This window comes from Panthera uncia (genome assembly GCF_023721935.1).
Source record: "Panthera uncia isolate 11264 chromosome C1 unlocalized genomic scaffold, Puncia_PCG_1.0 HiC_scaffold_3, whole genome shotgun sequence".
Classification (NCBI taxonomy): Eukaryota; Metazoa; Chordata; class Mammalia; order Carnivora; family Felidae; genus Panthera; species Panthera uncia.
Genome location: NW_026057584.1, coordinates 50,748,999 through 50,765,975, shown reverse-complemented (window position 1 = coordinate 50,765,975; position 16,977 = coordinate 50,748,999). Strand labels below are relative to the sequence as shown.

The 16,977-nt window shown below is 35.0% G+C and overlaps 1 pseudogene; it reads right to left on the bottom strand.

Moving 5' to 3' along the window:
* LOC125911391 (transforming acidic coiled-coil-containing protein 3-like) overlaps nt 1–16,977 on the bottom strand; it is a 143,855-nt pseudogene that overhangs the window by 25,203 nt on the left and 101,675 nt on the right.

The window sequence follows — 16,977 nt, the reverse complement described above, 5'->3', positions numbered from 1 at the left end:
GTGTCTCCCTCTCTCTCTTCCCCTGCCCCTCTCAAGCTCTGTCTCTGTCTCTCTCAAAAATAAATAAACATTAAAAAAAATTTTTAAGAAAGAAAGAAATGTGAGAATGGTAAATAACCAGTTCAGTTTGTTCCCAGTCCAGCAAAAATTTCCTGAATTCTAAACAAAGGTTTCAAACATCATGAAATAAACCAATGTTTGATCTTATTCTGGAATAGATCAATTCACAGAGTATTCATTAGCCTTTCTAATCTGTTGTTATAGCTAGAAGAGGACCCTATCTCCAGAGAAATCATGCTCTTAGCAGCTACTTATTTGGCATAGATCATAAGAATTCAGGGAAATTCAAGCCAAGCCATATTCTCTATTAGCCTTTAATCTACTACTAGTTCTGAAATACTAGTTAAGCAGGTACTAGTGATTTTGACATTTTTATTTCCATCATATTGAAGGAAAAAAAAGGAAAAATGCATGCATTAACGAGCAATTACCATGCTCCAGACATAATTCAAGGTGCTTGGGATACACCTTTTTATGATTTAGGATAGGCTAACTGCTATAACAATTTCCAAGATTTAACACAATATAATTCTACTTCTGTGTCAGGTAAGAGATCAATGAGTATGTTTGGTAGGCAACCATCAGAAGGTGATTCAGGAACCCAGGTTGTCTCTGTCTTGTGGCTCCATTATCCTATAGAGAGCATCAGTCAATGGTTGGAACTTCTGTGTCCATACAGCAGAGGGGGGAATAAAGAGAACACGGAGGCCAGGCCTCAATGGTACATGTCACTTCATGCACATGCCGCTGGCCAGAAAGAAGTCACAAGGATATACCACACAGCAAGGGTAGCAAGGAAATATAGTATACCTGTGTGCCCAGGGAAGATTGAAACAGATTTAAAAAATAACTAGCCAATATCTCCTATAATCAGTAAATTAAAAAAAAAAAAAAAAACAAAACTCTGATCCTTAGACATTTGCATTCAATCTAAGGGAAACAAATATTTAAAAACAAGCATAATAAACTATAAAATATATAGTCTGTTATAAGATGATAAATAACACACTTGCAGCTGGAGATGGTGGGAAAGGAGAAAGAAATTGCAGAGCAGGGTAAGAGGAAGAAGAGTCTTTTAACAATGACTGTAGGTAGCTGAGGTAGGGAGGATGATAGATCATTGTAGACAAGAAGATCTAAGAAATTGGAGGCCAATTATTGAAGGCTTCATCTTTACCAAGAATAGCACAATGTTAGAGAAAGTGATAGTGACCCAGGAACTAAAATCATAGAGAAATGGGAGTTGAGGGTGTCCCCTGTTAGTTGATAACAGCAATAGGAGAAGCAGTGGGAAACTGGGCATGGAATTCAGAGTTTTAGAGAGGATAGACAATGAATTATCTGAAAGCAGCAGTGAGGGACAAAGAGAATGTCTGCCCCCATCTTCGGGTCTAGTTGTGTAAAAGCTATAGAATAAAAAGTAGCCACCACCTGAGAAGTCTGCAGGGAAGGAATGACCTCATGGGAGAGGCCAGTTTCCTCTAAAGCAAGAGCATAAAGGAACTATTCAAGAGGTCAAGGATGTCAGGATTTTGTTGAAGATGGAGTGGCCAGGAAAACTGGAGCTTTCTGTGATGACTGATATGAACAGGAAATGGCATATCAAGATGAGTCTCAGGGAGACCAGTGAAGAAGGGATATTGATATTTAGATGAGATACAGGGGCCTGAAGTAAGGCATCTCTCAAAGAAGTTGCACCAAATTCTTTGACTAAATTTAACCCACAATTTGAAGAGAACATTTGTTTTGGAACCAAATTTTCTAAACTATTTCATATTCCTTTTTAGTGTTTTAAATTAAAACTGATTTTAAATCCATCTTTGATGAAACTCTAGTCACGATTCTCCTTCTAAAGTCTAAAGGTACATAAAAATACATTTCTTACTGATATAAACATAGAATCACAGATTCTCGGGGTTTGAAAGTTTTAATTCACTTGATTCAACCATCCAGCTGATTTTGGAAGCCTTTCTTGCATATTCTTGCCAAGCCATCTTCTGAACTAGGCTTGAACATCTCCATGGATGATGTATCTAGTGAGGTAGTTAAAAGCGTGGGCTCGAGAATTAAGCAGACCTAGATTTGAATTCCTATTCCATCACTTCCACTCATGTGAACTTTGGCAAGTTAACTTTTTTCTCAGAGCTTCAGAATCTTCATCTGTAAAATGGAGATAATTACTACTTCTCTCAGAGTTATACAAATGAAAAAACACATGGACAGCACTCAACACAATGCCCAACCCATAGTAAGCACTTAAAAAATGTTAATAATACTATCATTATGTTTATTTGTGCCATTATTATTATTATTATTTTCCAAGGCATCATCTTTTAATGTTGGATAGCTGCCTTAGAATTTTCTTCTTTCTTCCACTTTGTAGAAAAATCTGGTTTCAGAATATAATTTGGCAAAATAAAGTCAGTGTTCCATTAGACATAATTCATCATAAAATTTGAAAGAAATTCCTTGCGAAAAGTGTACATAATCTCATAGATAATCCTGTTAGGATTTCAAGATATCTTTTCAAAAACATAAACAGAGAAGCACTTGGAGTATTATATCTTTAAAGCCTTGTCAGTGCTATCTGGTTCATAATACTCATGTAAAGCGAGGAGAGAGGAGCAAACATAATCTGTTACCTGACATCACAACTGGGCAGTGACTCATATGGCAAATTTAATTTCAGTAGCACTCACGGTAATCACTTCCCTGACTTCAGAGCCTTCAGTTGACGTAAGGTACTCCAGACAATAAACAGAACCTTACCAAAAGAAGGTTTCTGTGAAGCTTCTCTTAAATTCACAGAAAACAAATTTCCATGCTACCTGAATTCATGACATCATTCAAACATATTGTCAGTGAATGTTTTTGTCAAGATGTTTGGAGTGTTTGATAATAGAAGTAAGATAATAGAATCAAAATCTCAAGAACTACAATAAAATAAATTATTTCTAATTCATGACACTTGCCATAACAAGTAAATTCTGATATATGTAAATGAACTTTTTTCATGCAAATTATCCAATTCTTTAAAATCGTGTCTTCTACATTATAGTGTGGTAGCAAAAAAAAAATCTTAAAAACCACTTAACCCTTTCTTCACCATTTAAGAACACGTATTGAGAATGCATATACTTTGCACTGAGAAAAACTTTGAAAGATATATTCTCAGAAAATGTTTGATATGTCATTATTAGTTAGCAGGAATCTTTTTAAGTTAATATTCTTTGAGTATAGCCTTGTTTTGACTTAAAAATAAGGCAATCTACAACTGGAAGACAAAAGCATTGATAAGCTGAAGAGGGGAAAAAATAAAAAGAAAACTTATTGGAAAGAAATTAACGATAAAAATAAGAGGATTGATATACATTATCTCTAAAATCCTTTCCAACTATAAAGTTGTTATTCCTTTAAATGAAAGAAATCAGAACTAACTGCATGAAAGTTTTTGAGATGGTAGCTGCAAGTATGAAGTGAGAGGAACCTTTGGAAATAAATATCTATTTAAACCATTTAAAGTTTCCCACCAAAGACCACAGCCAAAAGAAAGCATGGCAATGTTCTAGGCTGAGGTCTGAAAGATAATTTGGCTGTTGGGTGCTGAGAGTAAAAGAGCCTCAAGCCGCCAGGATATTGTGAGTTGCAAGAAGTTCAATTGATTTGTAGATTTTTCTATATGGTGTTAACTAAATTTATTCTCAGACAATGCACAAGTTGCTTTAAAATGATCCTGTAAATTGGGGCGCCTGGGTGCTTCAGTCGGTTAAGCATCTGACTCTTGGTTTCGGCTCCGGTCATGATCTCATGGTTTGTGAGTTCTAGCCCTGCATTGGGCTCTGTGCTAACAGTGTGGAGCCTGCTTGGGATTCTCTCTCTCTCTCTCTCTCTCTCTCTCTCTCTGCCCTTCCCCCACTCACTCTGTCTCTCTCGCTCTCAAAAATAAATAAACTTTAAAGTAGTCCCATAAATAAATTAAAGATTAAAGACAGTATAATAATAATGTAAGCACAAACAAATAACAAGAAATAGAGGAAGCTGACACTTCTCCCACCAGGAAGTGCTCTTCAGTCATCACAGCTAGGAAGACAATGACAATCTAATTAGGCCTTTGAAATTTTAAGATTATAAAGACTATTTATAAAATGGATTTACATTAACTTTCATTTATAATGAATGCATTGCCCTAATTTTATTTCTTAAAATATTATCTAATGATTTTAGGAAGTCATGATAATTAGCAAGCTGACATTTAAAATTTTTGCTTATATCATCTTTATCTCAGCCTTTTTCAATTTCTATTTCTCTATTCATCTTGTAATATACATAACTGACTAGGTACTTAACATAGTAGGCCTTGTATTTAAAATGCTAAGACTATTAGTAACATGCGTATGTTAATGAATAGTGGTGCAGGAAATATACATTTTCACTGAGCTGCGCATTAGAATTAGTATTCACTCAAAGCCACATATCACCATCATTGAAAGAATATCTGGTACATAAGAATAAACAAAATTTTGTGGTGCCTGTGTGGTTCAGTCAGTTAAGTGTCTGACTTCGACTCAGGTGATGATTTCACGTCTCCTGAGTTTGAGCCCCCTGTGGGCTGACAGCCCAGAGACTGGAGGCTGCTTCAGATTCTGCCTCTGTCTCTCTCTGCCCCTCCACTGTTATCACTCTCTCTCTCTCTTTCAAAAATAAATAAACATTTATAAAAATTTTAAATAAAAACAAATAAACAAAATTCTGTAAAAATATTACCTGATTATTAAAAATTCTAGTCATTGCCTAAGTTTTTGTATTAGTGCCTGAGAATAATAATTTCTCAGCACTGTTGTCTCTACATTGTTGTGCAGTCACAGACATAAATTCTTACGTTAACTGGCCCACTGAATAAAGTGTCTAAATTCTTCTATGCATTGAAGAATATAATTCTAGAAACAGTTTTCTGGCAGCATATTTCCTAGTGAGAATGTTATACTAACATCCATAGCTTAAGCTAATCTTTAAAAACCCTCATTATCAAGTACTGAAAATGACTGGCAGTTTGTAGAAATCACTTCAACAAGATTCCTATTGAAATGCTTAACTGCCATGGCCACAAAACGTTAGGAGCTTTTCTTTTTAAGTTGGTGTTATAAAATCTGTTGCTTTGAAGTTTGATTAGTGAGTACAAAATGTGCTTTGGATACCTTATTTTTCTGTAACACTCTTCTCTTCATTATATCTTTATGTTCTTTTTTATGTTTGAGTTGAAAATCATTGATCATAGATGTTTATATCATTTTGTAGGAATTTTCTTCCTTGTAAATTTCAAAGCGACAAGGTGGGCATTTTCTGTTACCCCATTCTCACCAGATGTGAAGGATTTTCAAAGAAATATGAAACAATTTGACAACTATTTTTTTACAAAACAAGTACACATAATGAATCTACAAATAGTAGAATTATGATATAATCTAATATCTATTATTATTTTATGATTTTGATTTTATTAATATTTTTTGCCTCAAAAAGAATATATTGGTCTTTTCAAACTTGTCTACCTAATATGCTTATTTGATGTTTATATGGACTGCTACTCTGTTTTTCTTTTTTTTCCTGTTTGTTTTGTTTTGTTTTGTTTTAGTTAGCATATAGTGTAATAATGATTTCAAGAATAGAATTTAGTGTTTACAAATTCTTAATAATATAAAATAACAGAAAGCTTTTATAATCATCATTAATTATTATGCTTCTAGCATAAGAAATAATACTGCAGTCATAATTATCCTGAATCCATGTAAAACCAGGACTGTTATAAGTGAAAAGTACAAGATTATGTCCATCTTTTCCTGTCAATAAATATATAATCAATTAAAATGTTATAACACTGACAAAAAGAAAAAGAGTAAAAGTGAAACAGTCGATTGTTCCTTCATGTGTATGACAAGAATGATTTATAAAAGCCATGCTAAAAACAAAGGATTTCCAAAAATGATAAATGTGCTTTTCATTTCTCAATAAATCACAATGTACAGTATTTAAACTGTTAGTGCTCAAACTATGTATCTTCCACAAAGGAAAAGGTACTCTTCCTTCTAAATCTGTTTGGAAAAGAAATTTCTGCAGATCAGAAATTGAGCTTGAGTCAAGGTCAACATTTCTTCAACCTCAGTGACTCTAAAAGGCTCCTGAAGAGAGTTTTCTCTCCTCCTTGTTTGAGCACCACATTCTGAATGATTTTTGCTGACAGCAAAGTCTAAGCCTAAATCCAGAGGGAAAACAAAATAGTGATTTTAAAAGTCTCACTGTTCCCAAACTTTGATATTTACCCCAGTCAAGGTAAGCTTTCAAATCATGTCTGGTCTCTTTATTTCTACCTAAATGATCAGCTTTTTACCAAAACATTATAATATTAGCATTAAAATCTCAATAAGCTGAATAAGTGAAGATCTGAGATAAAGAACCTAGTATAAAATTTCTAAATCAAGAAAAAGTTTTTAATTTTCAAAAGACAGAAATAAAGTCTGTGGATCTAGAATCTAGAGAATAGGGGAGATCGTGATATAAAATGAAATCAAAGATAGGCCAGGCTAGACCTTTCAGAAGTCTGTAAACCATATGAGGAGTTTGGATTTTATTCTAGGTGAAATTAGAAGCTATTGGAGGGCTATTGGAAGAGATGTAATCTTATTTGTAGTTTTAAAAATGTCACTCTGACTACAAAACATCCATCAGCTCAGTTAAAATTACAAAACTGACAGTAAATGTTGGCAAAGATATGAAGCAACTAGAGTTCTTAGACGCTGCTGGTGAGAATGTAAAGTGAATATGAGCACTTTAGAAAAATATTTTGTAATGTCTTCTAAGTTGAACATATATATACTCCATGGCCCAGCAAGCCACTCCTAGGTGTATGTCCAATAGAAACGCATACATATGTTCAACAGCAACAACAACAAAAACATGTTATAGAATGATCATTATAGCATTATTCAAATAGCCCCAAACTGGAAACTACCTAAATTCCCATCAACAGTATAATGGATAAAGTGTAGAATATTCATACAACAAAACCCTATACAGCAATTAGAATGAGTATTCTACAACTACGCAAAACAATACGAATCAGTCTCACAGATACCATTTAACAACAGCCAGACATAGTAGAATACATACTGAGTAATTCCATTTAAATGTTGTAAGAACAGGTAAATCTAATCTATATTAAAAAAAAAAATTTAATGTTTATTTATTTTTGAGAGAGAGAGAGATAGAGACAGAGCGTGAGCAGGGGAGGGGCAGAGAGAGAGAGAGAGAGAGAGAGAGAGAGAGAGAGACAGAATCAGAAGCGGGCTCTAGTCTCTGAGCTGTCAGCACAGAGCCCAATGTGGGGTTCGAACTCACGAACAGTGAGATCATGACCTGAGCTGAAGCCGGACACTTAACCCACTGAGCCACCCAGGCACCTCTCTAATCTCTATTTTTAAAGGACAGAATAGTGTTTACTCTTGTTGCTGGTAGGGAGTGGCCAGTGACTGGAAGGTAGCATGTTGGGAGAGAGAAGTAGTAAACACATTAGCATTAAGATGACAGTGTGGTGGGAAAGAAGAATGATGAAGAAATGATAAGACATTCTTGTATTGTCTAGTGATAGATACATAAAAGGCACAGATTCAAAGACTCCTTCTTCATAGCCATCTGCCTTAGCAGAATCTGCCTTCTATATGTCTGGTTTAACCACTCCTGGGGATGAGAAACTCACATCCCCATAAAGAAGACTGTTCTCTTGTTGAAAAAATCTAATGGTTCAAATGTTATTTATAATAGCCAAAATATGATTTGTTATTCTAATTATTCTCTCTGAAACATGGGACAATCCATTTGAATTTAGTGAACACTCTTTAATGGATTGAATATGTTAGCTGAAGACAGCTAACATATTTTCCCCTTAGTCTTCCTTTCTCCTGGAAGGAAGAACTCCATCCCAGCAATTCCAACCACTGAACAAATTTGCAGAAGGTCCTAGATGCTGTCCTATCCCAACTACCACTCTCAGAAAAGCTCTCATTGGCAAATGTTACCAAAAGAGGAAGAAAGAAGGAGGAAGTTGGGTCAGCCCTGCAGATGCAGGGTACATAAAAAAGTAGAATTCTGAGTTCAGGTTGCTTCTGAGCTCAATGATTTGAGTGACCTGCAACAGAATTATAAGGATGGTTCGAGGTAGCTTCCAGATCTTCCGTTGACATTCTTACCTCAAACTTTAAAAACACCTGCTTGTTTACAGACAAGCCATTTTTTCTTACCCAGCCACAAACTTTCCTTCATATTCCACTCCTACATTTTCCCTTCATTGAGCCATAAAAAATCTTCGTCAGAATCTCTTGTTAAAATTTCTCCTGTTTTAAATTTTTTTAGTGTTTATTTATTTTTGAGAAAGAGAGAGAAAGAGGCAGAGCACACGCAGGGCAGGAGCAAAGAGAGAGGAGACACAGAATCTGAAGCAGGCTCCAGGCTCTGAGCAGTCAGCACAGAGCCCGACGAGGGGCTCGAACTCACGAACCGCGAGATCGTGACCTGAGCTGAAGTCAGACGCCCAACAAACTGAACCACCCAGGTGCCCCAAATTTCTCCTGTTTTAAATCAATTCATTTCCCATGGTGATCTGTCTGCCTCAACTTTGTCCCTACATCTTCTAATAAGGGAATTTTTGAAGCTATATTTCATGTTAAACTGAGAAACTTCTTATCCATCATATTTTTAAACACAAGTTTAAAAAGAAAAGAAGGAAAGGGCGTCTGAGTGGCTCATTTAGTTAAGTATCCAACTCTTGATTTCAGCTCAGGTAATGATCTCATGGTCGTGAGATGGAGCCTTACACTGGGCTCTGCACTGGGTGTGGAGCCTGCTTAAGATTCTCCCTCTCCCTCTTCCTCTCCCTCTGCCCCTACCCTGCTCGCGCTCTCTCTTTCTCTCTCAAAAAATAAATAATATCTTAAAAATAAAAGAAGGATGCATGATAGGAAATAATGGAGGGAAAAAGGACAAGAAAGATTTTAGTTTATTTTGCATTCTAAATATATATTGTTTTGTATAATAATATATGCTATGTATTGTATATATATTATATGCTATGTGTAAATGCTATGATTAGGAGATAAGAGGTGAATTGTGGGCATTAAATTTTAAATATTTCTTTCCAATTACCCAAGGTATGATTTCTAGCATGGAACTGGATAAAGCATCAGTGTTAGGTCTTTCCCTTGATAATATGTCTCGAAAGTTCTATTGTCAAAAACCGACCTAGCCGTTTTGGAGCCAAAATATAACACAAAGACAGAATTTGGGATAAAGAGGAACAATAGCTTTATTGCTTTACCCGGCAAAGGAGGCTGCAGCAAGGTATGTCCTTCAGAAACTGTAAGCCCCCCCGGAGGAAGAGGCTGGGAGGTGGGGTGGGAGGGATTATAGGGAAATAGGGGATCTAGCCAGTTTTGACAGAAATTGAGTACAGTGCTGTCAGCCATCTTAATCATGTCTTTAGGGTTTTACCGGGTTCCTGAAACAAAAGGCTAAAAAGGGCAGAGGGGAGGTTTGTGGAAGAAAGGAAAATGGTTACTTTAAAATCAAGCTTCCCTGAAGCATTAGTGCAGCCATTTTGATTTTTGTTCAACTTTATGATTTTAAGCAGTTTCAGTTCTGAAGTTTTTGTCTGAGCAGAAATTTCTTTAGATCTGGGAAGCTGGTATTAGTGATTTATAGTAAATGTGCCAGATCTTTACTGCCTTTCCTAACAGTCTAAGACCATCTATCAGTTATGACTTTGCTTTTCATCTTCTCTAAATAGCTACACTGCTATGCAAATATATGTTATAAACTTGACCTTTGCATAAAAAATTCAAGCAATCAAATTTTTAATTTATTTCTGTGAGCACCTAGATTTGGCTCAGCATTTATGCTTGCTTTGCAATGTACAAGCAATCCATAGTAACCTTATAAATTTTGTTTCTTACCTAGTCATAATTTGGAATGAATAATCTGAAGTGTTAAAAGCGCTAGAAGAATCTAGCCTTGTTAATTAATTAATAATTAGTTATTCTCTTTTAAATGCAGAAATATTCTTTTCTGCCATAACCAAATTTAGCTACATGATATTCTGAATCATTCCCACTGATGCCATTTCATAACAATTTGCTACAACATTACCATGAGAAGTCAAGAATTAGGAAATTAGTAAGAAAATTACCTGGTTACCACAAAAGGTTTTGATTCAATTGGAATCATCCAATCAGATGACTAAGAAATTTCATTTTCTTGGCAGCCAATACATATTTGTGCTTGATATCTCTGACAGCTGGTGACCTTATACTCTAAGGTAATTTTCCAGAAGGGGAAGGAATTTTACAGCAGGAGTACTATCCATTTACTTCTGTGGTGTCTACATAAAAAAATCTGGAATGTAATACACTTGCCCCTCAAACCAAGGGTCAAATAGTTGTAAAAAATAAAATCTTTATTCATTTAAATGTGAAACACCACCAAACTGGGAGATTACAAAAGCATGTATCTTCTCATCTTCCCCACATTTCACAGTAAATAAAATGGTTTCAGTAGGATTTCTAAAGCAAATACAGTGATTCTTTCTTTAATGTGCACAGGTTTGAAGCATGCAGAGACCAGAAAAAGTGTTTTAAGAGACTAATTGTAAATCTCAGCTTGCAAAAGTAGAAAAGGAAAACATAATAGTTAACTAGATGTAGTTTACATTCTTGGTTTAAAAGAAAATCTAACTTTTCTTATAATGAGTTTTCAGTACCTTATATATAACAAATTATTGTAATGCTTATGTTTTATAAACAACTTTTATACAGCAGTATGGTATAATTACCTTGAGTTAGATTTTCAATTTAAGATTTAATACTGTTGGTCTATTTTTATTCTATTTTTATTCTGTCATTAAACAATGAGTTATTAAACTTAAGTTATATTTATAAACTCAAGAAATAAAATGTTTTGGGGGGTGCTTGGGTGGCCCAGTCAGTTAAACATCAGACTCTTGATTTCACCTCCGGCCATGATCTCACAGTTCATGAGTTGGAGCCCCATGTCGGACTCCACACTGACACTACAAAGCTTGCTTGGGATTCTCTCCCTCTCTCTCTCTGCCCCTCACCCACTCACATGCATGCACATGCACACACTCTCCCTCTTCTCTAAATAAATAAATAAACTTTAAAAATAAAGAAGGAAAATGTTTTTTATTGAACTAATATTTCTGATTTCTTTAACTGATACTGAAACTGAACATATTTAGAACTATTTAGAATAAGTTCTAGATGTGTCTTCTGTGCGCTCATAAAGTGTTTTTATAGTAACAGTAAACACAGATTAGGCATATATTTCTATATTTGTCACTGGTATAAAACATAATTTCACTCAGAAAATTATGAAAACTCAGAAAATTATTTCACTTCATAAAAGTTTAACTGAATAAAACAGCTTAGAAAATTTTGCTTGAAAGTTTACAATCAAATTTATTTCATTCAGTAATAAAATGAAACCTGCATTTGGTTGCTGGACATTAGCTCTGACCCTCAGTTTTTCATTATGCTCTATATTGGGCCTCTCTACTTGGGCCAAATGGTTTTATCCGAGCGGAACTTCTTTTAGATATGAGTCAGGGCAACCTGGAAAATAGCCCTTTAAACTCACCAGGCTTTAGTCTCTCACCTAAAAGAATCTAGAGATTGTCAGTCTAAGGCTATCTGGCAGCTGCAGGAAAGCATCAGGAACCCAGGCTATTTTCGGCTCCCTGTTCCACTATTCCTGTGTGTGGTCTTTATCCTCAGGGTCTATGATCCTCACCTGAGTCACGGTCCTTTGGCCTTCCAGGTGGTAGGAAAGGCATACTCCCTCTCTTTGAGACTTTCCAAAACTCCTACACAGTGACACAGCACTTCTTGCATTTCACTGCCAACAACTTATTACTTAAATGAAACTGGTTTCAGAGTGGAGAAGAGAAGATAGTTTGTGTCTGCTTGTATGGTTGCTCTGGTATAAAATTAAGGTTCAACAATTGAGATGGAGTAGGAGAATGGATGATGGAGCAGGCAGCTAACAATCTCCTCCCATGTTTATATGCCCATTGTCATTTGAATAAATTGGATTTTCATTTCTATATCTTGTTTCAGGAAACTGGCCTTTCCTAAAAATTCTAATTCCCTTTGCATACTACTCTTTTTGAAGTTTTAGCCTTTCTTCAATGGCCAACTTAGTTTCTATTGATTCTTGTTTTCTCCAACTGCCCCAGACCTCATTCAAAAGTCAGATAATATTTTATTTTAAATCTATACCACCTATTTGGAACTCACAGTGTGTTCAGTCTCATTATTAATTAATCCTTAATTATTAATTAATGAGAAATACTCATTTCTGTGTATGTGCTTATATGTGCTGTATTCCCAACCATGTCTAAGCCTCATGAGATCAGAGACTATGCCCATTATTTCTTGGCATCTCTGGATCTTAGAAGATACAAGATTATATATGTGTTATTCCATGAGAGATTTGAGGTAGCACAAAACATTCAAAAGGGTTATAAAATGTCAATAAAACTCTGGAGCACAGAAAGTATAAACTGAAATGGGAAGCCACACATAAAGAGGAAAGAAGTACAAAGTATAAAATAGGAAAATACAGATTGTAAGAATATATTTTTAAATTTCTAAATATTGAGCTACATGTTTGACTCTAAGATAACGGATTTGAGATACATATGCTATTCCTGGTAACCTAAGTGAAAAGGGAGATATGGCCAATTGTAAATTACTGTTGAAAGAGGGAAGAATTTTCAGCAGAAGCAAATCCATTTCCTACCACTAAATGCTTTACAGTGCAGGAATAAGAAATATATTAGAGAATGTCCCTAGTAGCATTTGCATGTCAAATACGGTGATGGACTTATGAGGCTGTTTCTTATAGCACCCATCAATAAAGGGCATGATATCAAACACAATAGTGAATGTCATTTTATAGAGGGTCAAGATTCAGTAGTCATTTTCTTATTGTTTTCAAATAGGGTAAGAAAAAAATAGTAATCAGAGCAATAACATAATTGGAGCAATGCATATACTTTGAACAGTCATTAATACCTAATACTCTTTTAACCTGACTTCTGAGTTAGGCTAGACGGTGGAGAGTTTAAGGGTGTAGATAGCTATGTATTTGACACGTGACATCATATAGGGAGATGGCACAAGATAAAGCACACAGGCTCTGCCACTTATTTACTGTAGAATACTGGGTAAGTTACTTAAGTTATCTTTGCTTTGATTCATCTATAAAATGAGAATAATAATAGTACCTATTTCGTTGACTTTATGTGACCATTATAGCAGTAATACTAATAAGGTTTTTAGAACCTTACTTACTTAGAAACTTACTGCTATAAAAGTGGTTGCTCATTCATTTTACATAGATGGTAATGTTGAAATACATAAAAATTGAGATTGTGGACTGGGGTTTTTATTTCAATAGAGGCCCACAGATTATTCATTCAATTCTTCCTGATTACGAAGAGAATGGCAAGAGCTATTAACATTGAAGAAACTTTTACTTTGTAATTCACAATTTTAGAATTATGTTTTTCATATGTTTTCTTTTAAAATTTGGGTCACTGAGGTCTTACCAAGTGGGAGAGAATGGAAAATGCAAATGCAAATATTTTTAATATAATTCAACAGATCAAATCAAAGAAGAGATAGTGTGACAAGACAAAAGCTTAAGAAAATGGCATATAGTCATCTACGAACTTTGAGATCTTGGAGACTCATTTAACCTTTTATTATTTCTATTTCTTTATCTAAAGTGAATGTGGAATTGTGAAGGCAAATGTCATGAGTTATAAGAAGGATAATCTCTAATTCATTGTTAAAATGAAGATCCTGGTAAAATACAAGAAGTGCTTGTTAGTGAATCAAAGGTAATATACAGTGATACTTTCCTGTTATGTTACAGTGAAAGAATGTGCTAAACGCTGAGTTATACAACAAATTTATATTTAAAAACAATAATATTTAAAATGTATATAAAATAATCATACGACTTCAGTCATGTGAGGACTTTAAGACACAGAACAGATGAACATAAGGGAAGGGAAGCAAAAATAATATAAAAACAGGGAGGAGGACAAAACATAAGAGACTCTTATATGTGAAGAACAGACAAAGGGTTACTGGAGGGGCTGTGAGAGGGGGGATGGGCTAAATGGGTAAAGAGCATTAAGGAATCTACTCCTGAAATCATTGTTGCACTACGTGCTAACTAACTTGGATGTAAATTTAAAAATTAATTAATTAAAAAAGTAAATTATATAAGGTTAGTTCATTTAAAAAAATGAATAAAATATATATAATATACGTTTAAATATATAATATATTTTTAAATACTATCAGCATAAAAATTACTTTAAATTTCAGTAAAATTGATGTCTGAGAGTAACAACAAAACCTGAACAATTTTCAGGTCTCTAATGCAGTAGCGACTTATTGGGAAGGGAATCAGGATCCATTATGCCAGCAGAATTCTAAATATACCACCTAGCAACAACTCAACCCTATCTCATTATCCAGAAAAGGTCCTTTTTAAAATTGACCTTTTTCTGTGTTCACTTCCTAAGAAAAGCTAATTGTCATCTTTGTAAGACCTCATGATAGTCCACAGATCATCATTTGTCTTATATGTAAGGTATCATCTGGCTCCTATTGGAAAGATAATTTCAGAATGTTTCATAAGCTTCTAAAAAGCAGAGACCGTGGTTTTTATCTTTCTATAGATTTAGGAACTGGTGCTGTGCCTGACATTCGACAACTATTCAGTAATTCTTTATTATTGAGACAGTGGAAGTCAGCAAGATGTCTTTCCAGGAGTATATTTTATGAGATGGAGGAAATGGGAAGAGTGAGTGTTCCCTAAAGAGGAGTGGTGGAGAGATTCATACAATAATGTCTCCTTTTCTCTCAGCCAAGGAGAATGCTTCAGTAAGGTAACTGAAAGTATCTGGTAAGGGAGAAAGGCAAGAGTAGAAAGTTGTTTAAACCTCTATTTGTTTAAACAGCCAGCCTTCTCTTCAGAATTGAGAGTTTGTTACCTTAAGGCGTAAGGCAAGATATCAGTCCTGCACCTACTAAGAAATTGTTTGTTTCATTATAAAACCTATTGCTAAACATTTATATAGTCTATATGGTGTTTTAGAAGTGAATAACAAACAAATCTCATATGCCACCACTGGAGGAGATAACTACATCCAATCTTCACTCTGAAAAGTGATAATTAAAAAAAAAGAATTAAGTATCTAACTTGCCTTTTTGGAGGAAGCCTAATTCATCACCATTTTTAAATTCCCAATGAAATACTAATTTATTCAAATATCAAATAATGTTAAAGCCACTTGGGGTAAGAATGGTAGGGAGCAGGCTTTGCCCCACATGTTATTCCATAGTTTGCTTGGGAATTATGTAATATCTTTTACAGCACAGACATTTGACTGTGCTTTCTGAGCAAACTCTTGGAAGGACAACCTGCCTTATGTGCCTTTTGGGAACTAATATAAAGTCAACACTGATGAAATATTCCTGCCAAAAACATTTCATCTTATATACTTAAAATTTACTAACAGGATAGATTTTTTTTAATTTATATTCAAATTAGTTAGCATATACTGCAACAATGATTTCAGGAATAGATTCCTTAATGCCCCTTACCCATTTAGCCCGTCCCTCCTCCCACAGTAATCCTCTGTTTGTTCTCCATATTTAAGAGTCTCTTATGTTTTGTCCCCCTCTCTGTTTTTATATTATTTTTGCTTCCCTTCCCTTATGTTCATCCAGTCTGTGTCTTAAAGTCCTCATATGAGTGAAGTCATATGACATTTGTCTTTCTCTGACTAATTTCACTTAGCATAATACCCTCTAGTTCCATCCACATGGTTGCAAATGGCAAGCTTTCATTTCTTTTTGATTGCCGAGTAATACTCCATTGTATATATATACCACATCTTCTTTATCCATTCATCCATTGATGGACATTTGGGCTCTTTCCAAACTTCAGCTATTGTTGATAGTGGTGCCATAAACATTGGGGTGCATGTGCCCCTTCAAAACAGCATACCTGTATCCCTTGGATAAATACCTAGTAGTGCAATTGCTCGGTCATAGGTAATTCTATTTTTAGTTTTTTGAGGAACCTCCATATTCGTTTCCAGAGTGGCTGCACCAGCTTGCATTCCCTACAACAATGCAAAAGAGATCCTCTTTCTCCACATCCTCGCCAACATCTGTTGTTGCCTGAGTTGTTAAGGTTAGCCATTCTGACAGGTATAAGGTGGTATCTCATTGTGGTTTTGATTTGTATTTCCCTGATGATGAGTGATGTTGAGCATTTTTTCCTGTGTCGGTTGGCCATCTGGATGTCTTCCTTGGAGAAGTATCTATTCATGTCTTTTGCCCATTTCTTCACTGGATTATTTGTTTTTTTGGGTGTTGAGTTTGATCAGTTCTTTATAGATTTTAGATACTAACCCTTTATCTGATATGTCATTTGCAAATATCTTCTCCCATTCCATCGATTGCCTTTTACTTTTGCTGATTGTTTCCTTCACTGTGCAGAAGCTTTTTATTTTGATGAGGTCCCAGTAGTTCATTTTTGCTTTTGTTTCCCTTGCCTCCAGAGACGTGTTGAGTAAGAAGTTGATGTGGGCAAGATCAAAGAGGTTTTTGCCTGATTTCTCCTCAAGGATTTTGATGGCTTCCTGTCTTACATTGAGTTTTGTAAGAGTTTTACATCCATTTTGAGTTTATTTATGTGTATGGTGTAAGAAAGTGGTCCAGGTTCATTCTTCTGCATGTCACTGTCCAGTTTTCCCAGCACCACTTG